Raw genomic sequence first — 12,013 nt, 5'->3', positions numbered from 1 at the left:
GTGCTGAAGGACTTAGAATATTCTGTTCTGTTCCAATGCAAATATAGAAAACCATAGGATTGAGAGATGGAAAAGATTTATTAGCTTGCCTTTCTTCTCTTTCCTAGCAGCCCAGTCAGGATGATTTCCCATTGTATAAAACACTGAAAAAATTCCCTGTGTTCTTATGCTTGCAGTGGTATACAACGTAAGCAGAGAAAGGAGGACCAACTCCAGGCATGGAGAAGGCGGCATCTTCTCCCTCTGGCCCATTCAGTGATTAGGTGATTATCAAAATGCAATAATTGATATGTCAGGAGAATATCTTAGGCAGCTTAATATGCAGAAAGCCATTTCCATAGCTATGGTTTTAGACTAGGCATGTAATCAAATCTGCAGCAGCCAGACATGATGCAGAAAAGCTGCTGGATGTGAATGGAAATAACCACTCCCATCAAGAGCAAAGATGGTTTTGAGGCTTATACATTTGCCAATATACATTTGCTCATTGCTTGCTTGCTTACTTGCTCTTTAAAATGCAGTTCTAGTCTCTGCCTAACTTAACTATCAGCACAAGGATTTTTCTTTACAATGCTAACAGGCAGAGTCGGCAACTGGGCTCTGGATCTGACTGGATGTTCTCATACTCCATTGAAACACAGTTGTCCATTTGACTTTTCCTCCATCTCAGCTTCCCCCCAGCCCCCAGTCTTCCTGGGTGTTTTTTAAGCATGTCAGTTAGGTCAAAAATCTGCTATTCATATGTCTTCAGATCAGTACCTAAACCCACATGTATGCTCCTGAGCCTTTGCTGATGCTGGAAATGGACTATTGTGGGACTTTTGTCACTTTGGCACCTACATGTCTGCAACGAGTTTGAAAAAGTGACCCATGATGACTTTGTGCCTCAGTTTCCCTACATAGGCCATAAAATAAGAATGCCTACGATCCAAGTGGTGAGGTGAAATTGTAGGATCATTTGTTATTTCATGGTCTAATGCTTATTTCATGGACAGAACCAACACAAATTAGCCACCTACATGCAAAATATGCTAATGTCTGAAAAAGACAAATATCACAATTCTTTCTGCAATGCAGTCAAAACCCAGTGCTGAATTTTGTCCATATTTAATACAGTTTTATGTGCTTGTAGCTCATGAAAAGTAACAGGGATTATGCACATGTTTAAATGCTTTGCAAGATAGAGGTGAGTTTATGCACATGTGGTGGTGCTTTGGTGATAGCCCTTCCCTGTATGGGTTATGATAGAAGAGTTAGGGTTAAGCAACTTTGAACCAATTCACATTTTAGGGGCTGGGATATATTTATCTGCCCAGTGAGTCATTATTTCCTTGCTGTTAGCTATTAATAACCCTTGGAGGAACTTTTCAAGCTGATAACCATTTCCTATCATTTTTGGCATTCTGGATATGTTTTTATTTTATTTTCCCATTTCTCCCAGTCCCCCAAAGGCAGCCAGATTCCCAGAACCCTTGCGGAGTGAAGAGATCGCTTCCTGCCCTTCCCATCCTCCTGCTTCCTCCACCCTTTCCAGGCCAATAAAAGGACTTTGGATTATTGAGATCATCTTTTTCTTTTTTGGTTTTGTTCTGTTATTTTTAATGTGGTCATTTACCTAGTACTTTCTCATTTTCTGGCCCAGAGCTTCCTTCATCTTCTCAGTAGAGTGGATGTAATATGAACCAGTGAACTTTAAACATTTGGGGCCAGCAATAGCCCTTAAAGCAATGCCTATTTAGTGAAGCAGTATATACTTAATTATATTTAAATGCTGCCTTCCCTTGCCCCCCTCCTCCTTCAGGGTTAGAGTTCAAACACTGGCTGATGAGAAAGTTGCCCCTCTAGCTTACTCAAGTGCTGATTTTGTTAGGTCTTGTGATGCACTTGCCTCTTTATATCAGAAAGGGAGCACAGGCAGCAAGTGGAAGGAACAGTCCTTGAACAGAGAATGGAGAGTGATTTCACTTTGCAATTCCACTTCCAAACCAAGCAGAAAAGATGCTTGGAACTAGGGTAATCCTCAATACACTTTGTTCCTGCTGAGGATAAACTTGCCTCCTGGAGGTGACATTCTTTTTTATTTTTTTTTTTTTTTTTAAGCAGAGTTTCAGCTTGTGGACATGTTTAGAGTAAGGAAAAATCTCCACTATTTCATGCAGCCTTTGAAAAAAACAGTGATGTCTCATTTGTCTAGAGCAAAAGTGGAAAACATGTGAGCACAGATGCCCCTGAAAGATGCAAATAGGGGAGAAGAAGATCTAGAGGGATTATCAGGATTGTGCTTTAAACACATTCCACCTCACAGATGTACAAGAGAGAGAATGGGGGAAAAGACAGGGAAAGCCCAAGATGAAATAACTTCCAGATGCAGGCCTTGCCCTGATGCAGCCAGATCCCTGCTGCCTCTCCAACAGAGCATCTCAGCCTCTCAGAGCTCATTAGGATCTAAAAAGAGGGTCATAGACAATAACTGTGTGCCTTAAATCTTGTCCATCTTACAGGCATCTTGTCTCAAGCAATCAAAGGCAGGCTATGCTGGCACGGCCCAGTAATTAGCCGGCTGTGCTTCCAGCTGGTTTGCAGGCACATGGCAGGTTAAACAATAAATAAATCAGATTAGGCTGAAATCTCCTAAGCAAGAGTGGTCCTGGCATTCAAAGCCATTTCTTCAAAGCATTGCACATCAGTGCTCAGGTTTTATTTTCCAAAGCCTGTTATCATGGCTATGACTACATGGTACTTTGCAAACAGATGCAAGACCATTTTGGCTGAGCTTTGAGTACGACCCATGGATTGGCTTTAGACCAGAAGCAATATAACCTTCTGAGAAGGCAGGTATATGAGCTCTGGTTGGCTTGTGGCTGGTCCAAGGCCTGAATAGAGCAATCTGCTATCTTGTGTGGAAGGAATTTTCCTTGCATGACCTGGGGAAATACTTGTGCTCACTTGCAAACCTCACAGCTTCCATCCAAACGAACAGTTACCAGTTCTAACTGCTCCATGGACTTTCCTGTCTGATGCAAAAGTGTTTCATCAGGAGCTCAAGGTCTATGCACAAAAAAATATGGGTTATTTCTTTGTTAAAGTAAAAGTCATTGCAACTTTTGTGTAATGAGAAGAGGGAAAGTAAGATACACCAGGCTATTTTTAGTAAATAAAATAAGTGTTGCCTGTTTCTCTGTGTTGCCTATTTCTCTGGGATCTAGTAATTTAGGAGAAGTGGGCAGGAAGCTTTGTCTCCATTCCAATGGAGCAGACTCCTGCTCTCTGACATGGCTCTGCCCATCCTAGTGCAAATGCTTCACCTTGGAGAACAGCCCCAAACCACCTTCACCCTGTTTCTCGTAACAGTTCCTCCCGAAGTCTCTGCCCATGGTCCTTTATGTCTACACCTTCCACCATGGTAAGGAAGTAGTCTGAGATGTCCCAGTTGGGCATATCAGTGAGCAGCAAAGGACAGGGAAAACTATCAAGTCACCAGGGTTTCTGGAGAAAAACACTGTGTACAAAGAATATCTTGGGGAAATCCATGGGTTACATTAAGTGGAAAGGGAACACTATTTCTGGAAATGTTTAGGAAAGTCTAAGTCGTAGTAAATGCCTTTTTACTCTGCTTCTACATAGTTTTCACTGTGGTAACATCTACCAGTCCCAGACCTTGACTTCTTGCGTGCAGTGCTGTTATCAACATAGCTGAGAAAGCTGGTCCCTGGCCACAAAGCTTACAAAGCCATAACACCACAGAAAAAGGGACAAGCAACAATGCAGTGAAAGGGATCATAGGCAACCCACCTGACTTCTTGATCCTGCTTCCCATCTAAGCCTGACTGGAGAAGCAAGCAAAAAATTTAGAAAGGGGACCTGATGATGAAGGTTGCATACCTCTTCCCTGACACAGTCAGTGAAGGATTGTTTCTGTAGCAAAGATGCTGTCTGTCTTAGCCCACGTCTCTCATGTTTTTTTCCCATGAAGGCTTTAATGAAACTCTCATAAAAAATTACTAATTCTCAGCAAGGCTAAATGACTGTTATGAAGCACAGATTTTTCAATGTCCAGGCTCCAAGCCATTCAGTTTCTTTCCCCATACCTCCTGGCTGCCTCTTTGGTTCAGGGGAAGAAATCAAGAATCTGCCCAAATCAAAACATGCAGTGCACTTTCCCCAGAGAAAATATATATGTCACAGTTAGCGGGTTGCTTATAGAAGCACTTTTCAACCTTTTCAGGCTATGTTGTACCTCCCAGGGTGGAGGGATCTTCTTTCCCTCTTCATAGTACTTCACTGGCCAGGCACATTGCTTTAGTTAAGACTTGTTCTACCCAGTGGGGTAAATATCCCCCTTAAATTCAGATGGAAATAATGGATTCTCTCTCACTTTCCCTTCTCCCTCCCTCCTCCGTCACCCCTGAAGAATATTCACCATAGGCTTCATCTAGAGACAGTGAAAATTTGTCATGTTTTTATCTTGTTGGAAATCTGTCAGAAATCCCAACTCCAAGATTTATTTTTTTTCCCATACAAAAGCTCCAGAGTTCTTCCCTCCCTCCCTCCTCCCCCCGCCCCCCCTCCCCTTCAAAAAACAAACAAAATAGTTTCCTTGGAGGAGGAAAGGTCAAATCTCAGCTGTTTCAAAAGCCTATCTTCCATCTGTGCCAGGGTGGCTGTAGTCTTCCCCAACAAGTGCAGGAAAGGTTTGCTGTCAGCAGGGACGCGCCCAAAGGCACAAGGCCATCCTGACATCACTGGTACTTGGCAGCTGGGGAGCTGGTGCCTTAGTTGGTCTTGCTGCACTGATAACTAGTGACAGTTTGGGATCCTGCCCTTCCTTCTTATCATCAGTCGATTCTGCACTTATCTGGCCGCGTTCAGGATGGGTCCTTAAACTATCTTTATCGATGACAGATCTAGCAGGGGTTGATGGAGATATTTTATGGGTTTGGCAGTGAGAGCTGGGGCAGTGCTAAATCTCGTCTCACTCAGCTGACCCCAAAAAATAAAACTGGTGAAGCACACACAAATCCCTTAATTAGCCAATGCTGACATATCACATTGCAAGTGTTAAGAGCAAGATGTTAAATAAGGTTGTCTTTCATCCACTGAAGCAAAAGAAACAATGCTCAATTTACCCTGGCTCTTAGACATTAAGTTAAATTCCCAGAGATACATAAAAACCTGTATCTAGCCATATAACCATTTCTGTTTATACATTGTTTAAAATCTGTGACATAATACTATACTGCTCTGATTTCCTTTTGTTTCCCCAAGTCCTTGAAGCGAATGTACTAAATTTGGATTGCATTTGGCTAGAGGCTGTACTTGCAAGAAGCCAGACTCACTGTCCAAACAACTGGGCCAAAGATTAAGGACAGAAAACTTAGTAATGTCATATCAGATCTGTTCTTTCTCATTTTCCCCTTTACCTTCTTCTGTGATCTTCCAATCCAAGATAAAAAGCAGCCTCTAACCCTGACTTCTTGTAGGAAAGAATAGGATGGATTCCTTTCCTGATACCAGACCACTTTTGCACATCAGCCAGCAGGAATGGTATACAGTATATCTCCCTTGCCTATTCTGCTCTCTTCTCTGCCATTTTCTCCAGGTGTTTGTCTCTGCCAACTTTTGGGAGGACTCAAGAAGGTGAGAAACTCTGCAGTGGAAGGAGCACTCCACTATGGCATCATTATTGCATTGTACTAAGAAACCATATGTTGCCCCATGGATATCCCCAGAATTATTGCCAGGAGTTAGAGCCCACGAGGGCTTCTTTCCCTGGCAAGCTCTGTTTCAGCTTTTGCTTTGACCATGGTCCTACATTCACAGCAGAGGGATTCCCCTTTAAGCCTGACTGAAATGGGAATGAGGAGAGTTTTCAATTTAATTCCTTGCTCAGAGAGCTTCAGGACAAAACTCCAAACTCTGTTGGGAAGGTGGCTCAAATGGCTTTTGCTTCGGGTTTTTTTCCCTCCCAACATGAAGCAAACCCCCACATCTCAGCACAGCATATGTAGCAAGAAATTTTAAGGAGTTTCATGTCAGAATCCATCAGCCAGAGACAATTAAAATCCCTCGTCATTGTTGACAGCCATGCCCAGAGCACATTTCTAGGATGCAGAAGCAGTGGCTAGCTCAATAAGATTCATGTTTCTTCAGCAACTAGGCACATTGCAATAGCTGCTAGAAATAAATGAACCCCTCCTTTTCATTTTTTATTCTTCTTTTAAAGAGAAAATAATATTTGGAGATTTTGCCAATGACAAAACACTTTTTTTCAGAGGCTCTTTGCAATTTCCCAGCCTGCAATTGAATAGCACAATATTATTTAGATCTAGTTAGTGAATAAAATAAATAAATAATCATTACCGCAAGCATGTATCTCCCCATCTATGCTGCCCCAGTGACCCATCGCTGAGAACAAAACCGTAGTTGTTCTGTGTCATCTGACTGATCCTCTCCTTTCACCTCCATCTCTCTTGAATGCATGTGTAACATGGCTCTATTCGAAACCCTGTCAGCCTAAGCAAGATTAATGTTTGCATGGGGGTGCAAAGCTGGCTCAGAACAATATCAGCTTTGAAAGCCCTGCCTTGTCCCCACTCTAGAGATAGGTGCAGAAGCTACTTGGTATATTATTCCTTTATTTATTTATTTTTATTTGAATGTCTCTGTTCTTCTGAAGCAAGCATTGGCTGCAGGCCCACAGCCAGATGGAACTGAACTGCTTTCTAAGAAAAACACGAACAAGGGAATTGCATTTTGATGTTGTAATTTCTTCATAGGGGTATTTATTTCCAGTGCTCTTTTTTCCCCTATTGCTCCTCTCCCACCTCTGGAATTTGCCATACAAAAGTCAAAGAAGCTATCAAACTTCTGTTGTTGCCGGTTTGATTTGCATCTGGTTTTAATACTGAACGAATTGGGACAGACAGCTCCAGAAAGGGAAATCCACAGCTTGGGACGTGAAAGCAAGCAGTGGCAGATTGCATCATGGTGTTCTGATCCAGTGAGGAAGATGAGATGTGTCTTTTGAGTGGCTCTGTTCTCACAGCTTCACGGTCCTTTCACTTCTGGTGAGCCTGTACACGAGCTCTGCGTGCACTGCAAGGGGCTGGTTGGGCTCCATTAACTCGCTTCATCCGCCTAAACTAATAAAGAGCCACCAAGTGGCAACTTTATGTCATTACGATGTAGGCTAAAGTGGAAGTGGACATCGAAGGCTCTGTATGGAGTTCTACATCCTAAAGAACCAATTCCAATTTAGTAGAGACCAGCTCCATTCAAGCCAACCATACTAGCCTGAGTAGCATCCTCTAAAGATTTCACCTAATGTATCTGTTTTTCTTAGTCAGTAAACATATGTCAAAAGCCCAAGCAAGCCAGCTGTGCTTTCTGAGAGTCAACTGTTCCACTTTCTAGTTGAAAAATCCCAGAACATGCCCAAAAGCCCACTACTCAGTTCCCTCAGCATAAAAGCTGGATGAGGAAGGATGCAGTTGTTTTAGTATTTTTCCCTTCCAGAGCATGAATGCAGAAGTATTTTGTTTATAATCAGCTTGAAGACATATCTTCATTCCAACAATTATACAAAAAAACCCAAACCATGAAGATCAAATGCTTCTGGTTTTGCAACCAATGATGATTATGAAATACACCTTTTCATTCTTTGGTACTGCTTGAAAAGTGATTATTGGTAAAATAAAATATTGTGCCTTTAAGGTGTACTTTATCAAAACTTACTGCATGAGCAGGCATTTCTTCAGAATTTCAACGTGTCCAGATTTTGCAGGACCAATAAATCTTGAGCATTAAAAAAATCATTCTCTCACTCATTTGTACGTCTCTCCGGATAGTGGGAAGTAAAGATTAAACACGCATGATGGGTTGATTTATCTGATTTCCATCAATTTCCATCATGCTGAACAGAGAAAGAGAAGGAACAACTTTGCCTCTAAAAGTGATACAATGTATTTATGAGCCCTACAAAGTACCTTCTGACTGTCTCAGGGAGGAAGAGCAGAGACATCATGGAGCAGCAAATTTCTTTGCAAATGGTTAAACAAACTTAGCTTGATGTTTTTCTGCAGTTATTTCTGGAATTGAGATTGTCAAAACCATCAGCTGAGCTGATCACCACAGCTTACAAAATATTGCAAGCAGAATAAACAGTCATTTTCTTTACTGAAAAGAACTGAGCAATGCAAGAACCTCATGCTCACACAGATTAGCTGGCTGATCTCTAATTATCCAGAGATTGTACAAGAAAATCGATAGTGTTCCCTTCACAGCTTCAGAAGCACTGACCTTAAAATCTCATCCCCTACTGATTTTGAGAGAGTTCAGAGGCTGCAGCACACCCACTGTTATAGGATGCTACAGTCCCAGCCAGGCTGCTCTCTCCTAAGCTATTGCTCCTTCTGAGTCATCAAGTTGCAGGAATACAAGCACAAGAGATTGTTTTAGTTTTGATTCGGGCACAAGGTATTTGCTGTTGCAAAGTGCATGACCCCAAGGAATGCTCCCCAGCACTGCTGTCAGCTTCTATGCTAAAGAGTGACAATACAGTCTGTAAACATGTTGGAGGGTAGATGCCTTGTCAGAAGAGAACTGGAGGCATTCATTTTGTAGAGGTTCTCCATTTCCAAAGGTCACCTTTTGCATACCATTTGTTTCTAATCTCTTGGTTGCTGGTTTAGAAACAAACAAGTGCCAGGAAAGAATAAGGAGAAAGAGCAGTTTCAAGGTAAAAGGGCAGAATGATGTCATGCACCTGGAACTGATAATGGTCTCTGGTGCTGAGCAGTTAATTTTGGGGTTGGGGTTCATCCAAGTAGTTTCTGTAGAATGGAGAGGCACACGGTGTATTTGTGTGCCATCCGAACACCAGATGCATTTAGGGCAAATGTGACTGAGAAGGCAGTTTCTCATAGATCTGCTTTGAATGTAGCATTTGTGACTTTTTCCATGCTTGGCCAAATAACACTATTACATGTTGCCAAACTCCTCAAAGCCTTTCTGATGTAAGAGAAATCTGGAAAGCCTCCATAATACTGCCTTATAATACAGCCCAATTTAACCTGGAGAAGCCTTTTTTCAAAGACAATGACTTCTTCATGTGTTTGGCTTCTCTGCTGAGACTATCAGAGAGTGAATAAAGCAGTATTGTTTAATATGTTCAATTATAATGTTCATTTCTGTAACATAGATATCTCCCCTACAGTCTTTTAGCTCCATCCATTTAAGAGCAGCGTCTAAGCAAGGGTGAAGAAATGGGATTATTTTGAAATGAAAGGAAGACAGAGAGAGACATATGGAAGATCAGCACACAGAGTTAGTTACCTGTGCATGTACTGTCCTCAACAACAAATAAAAAAATGACACACCAGAAGAAAAAAATCCAAAATAGTTTCTCAGTAGTATTTCCTCTGGCTCAAAAAAAAAAAAAAAAAAAAAAAAAAAGAGGTGCGGGGTTTTCTTTCCCTTTTATTTTCCCATCTATCTGATCTTTGTGATATTTGGGACAGAAAAGCAACCGTTCTCCAGGGATGCATAAGCAGTTGTAGGATCAGTGATGCTCCTTCTCCAGCAAAAAGCCTAGTTGTCCCTAGGTCTCCAAATTTGGCAAAATAATTCACGAAAGATGAAAACAGGGAGCACAAAGCGTACAACATTGGTAATTAAAACTTTTTTCCTTGAGGAAGCTTGAGAAAAATGAAGCATCCTTAGCACTGGGCTTGACTTTCTCTAAGAAGGAGTGAAAAAGCAGATTTCAGCAGAGCCCTTTTGGGTATAAAGAAAAAGGTCTGTAAAGTGGTTTGGCCAGTGGCTGATACCAGTAGCAAGCATTTAGGATAGTAATGATCTGGTCTAGGTACATCTTGGTGTCCTAGTTTATGCCTGTGTACCAGTAAGTGAATAATAGCACTAGAAAGAATATAACCTGTATGATTTACATACAACTTTTTGTCCCCAGGAGATTACATGTAATTGAAGGATCTGCATATAATCTACAGTCCTGTGAAAACAATTGTGGACATTGGATTAACTAAAGTTTTTGACAAAACAAAGGAAAACTGGTAGAAGAATTTGAAGTTTACAGATGTCCACTCTAAAACAGATTCTCAGTACCTAAGACTAGCAAGGTGAGGCTTCACATCCAGAGTCTCACAGACTTTTCCCTCTGGAAACAGCATGGTAGTTTATCAACTCCTCCTAAATGAGCTGGGTGAGACTTCCCCACTGCCTGCTAGCAACCGCAGCAGCGCAGTGTTTTACCTGCAGCAGCCAACTCTACTACAGCCCCCTTCTTGCAGATGTAACCCATCACCGCTTTTTCTAAACCAAGTGCCAGATTTAACCCTGCCATCTCCTTGTGCTGCTTTGTCTCCTGACATTTTCCTTCATGATATTAGATGATGAGTGCTCATTCATCTAACAGCCCTGTCCAAGAGCTAGCACTTCTCTGCCCACAACAGACAGCAGAGAAATCACCTGTCACTAGTGCTGTCTTCCCATGGTGGAACCCCATTGCAGTTTGAGCCTCACACAGGGCACCAATTGTTGCAGCATGAGCAAACTAGCAAGCAGCAGAAAGACTTTATCATTGGTCAAATTCTACTGGCCAAGCTGTTTCTCCATCCTCCCAAGACCAGACCACACTCCTCCTTCTCTCTGCTTCATCTGGGTTCTCCTCCACCTAACTACTCTCTCCCAACTTCCTCAGAGCTATTTAACCACTTTGCAGGAACGAGCAACAGCTGCACATCATCCATGTCAATCAACCCACTGCTGTCAAAGCAAGGCCACAGCTGCATCTTATCAATATTAGTGAACCCACTGCCTTCACTCCTCTACAGAACCCCACTTTTGTGTGAGAGGTAAGCTATGGATCCACCAGGTTAGAGGTTGTTTCTCATGGAGATGTAAAGTCTCATTTTCTTGCTCAGGTATAAGAGGAGTCTTTCTCCACCTTCTGAGGACTTCAGGACACAAGTCGGTCTGTCTGCAAACTTCCCACTCACCTCTGCACTAAACAAAAATAAAATAGTGAATGTGAATACCTTATCTTGCACTTAGAGGAAATTTGTTTTCTGAATGTCCTCACAGCCACATCTCTAACATGAATTTCCTGAGGCATCACAATGTACCAAGAGCACTATGGTGGATTGAGTAGTTAGTCCCTCCAAGCCTTTTTTTTTATAATTATTTTACATCTTCCATAGAATCATAGAATCACAGGGTCATAGAATGTTTTGGGTTGGAAGGGACCTTAGACATCATCTAGTTCCAACCCCCCTGCCATGGTCAGGGACACCTTCCACTAGACCACACTTCTCAAAACCACATCCAACCTGGCCTTGAACACTTCCAGGGACGGGGCATCCACAACTTCCCTGGGCAACTCGCTCCAGTGTCTCGCCGCCCTCACAGTAAAGAATTTCTTCGTTATATATAAACTAAATCTACCCTCTTTCAGTTTAAAGCCATTATCCCTTGTCCTATTGCTACAGGCCCAACTAAAAAAGTCTGTCCTCACCTTTCTTGTAAGCCCTGTCACTTAAGGAAGTTTTGAAAGGCCACCATAAGGTCTTCCCAGACCCTTCTCTTTTCCAGGCCAAACAACCCTTACTCTCTCAGTCTGTCTTCATAGGAGGGGTGCTCCAGCCCTCTGATCACCTTTGCGGCCCTCCTCTGGACTCACTCCAGCAGGTCCATGTCCTTCTTATGCTGGGGGGCCCAGAGCTGCACGTAGTACTTCACATGGGGTGTCACAAGAGCTGAGTAGAGTAGGAAAATTGCCTCTTTCAGCCTGCTGGCCACCTTTCTTTTGATGCAGCCCAGGATTCACATAGCTTTCTGGGCTGCATGTGCACATTGTTGGGCCATGTTGAGCTTTTCATCTACTAGCACCCCTAAGTCCTTCTCCTCAGGGCTGCTCTCAATCCATCCCCCACCCAGCTTGCATTGATACTGGGGTTTGCTCTCAGCCATGTGCAGGACTTTGCACTTGGCCTTGTTG

The 12,013-nt window shown here is 42.5% G+C and overlaps 1 long non-coding RNA gene across 2 annotated transcripts in view; it reads left to right on the top strand.

The window, feature by feature from the left end:
* Window positions 1-12,013, top strand: part of LOC308068349 — a 107,928-nt gene that overhangs the window by 71,304 nt on the left and 24,611 nt on the right. For both annotated transcript variants that reach the window (XR_013929939.1, XR_013929940.1), the window contains one exon: window positions 1-12,013. This exon is cut by the window's left edge; it is cut by the window's right edge and continues 24,611 nt beyond it. This is a non-coding gene — a long non-coding RNA (uncharacterized lncRNA).

The sequence above is a fragment of the Falco punctatus genome (assembly GCF_963210335.1).
Source record: "Falco punctatus genome assembly, chromosome: 8".
Classification (NCBI taxonomy): Eukaryota; Metazoa; Chordata; class Aves; order Falconiformes; family Falconidae; genus Falco; species Falco punctatus.
The sequence above is the reverse complement of the archived record's forward strand: the minus strand, read 5'-3'. Positions and strand labels throughout refer to the sequence as shown.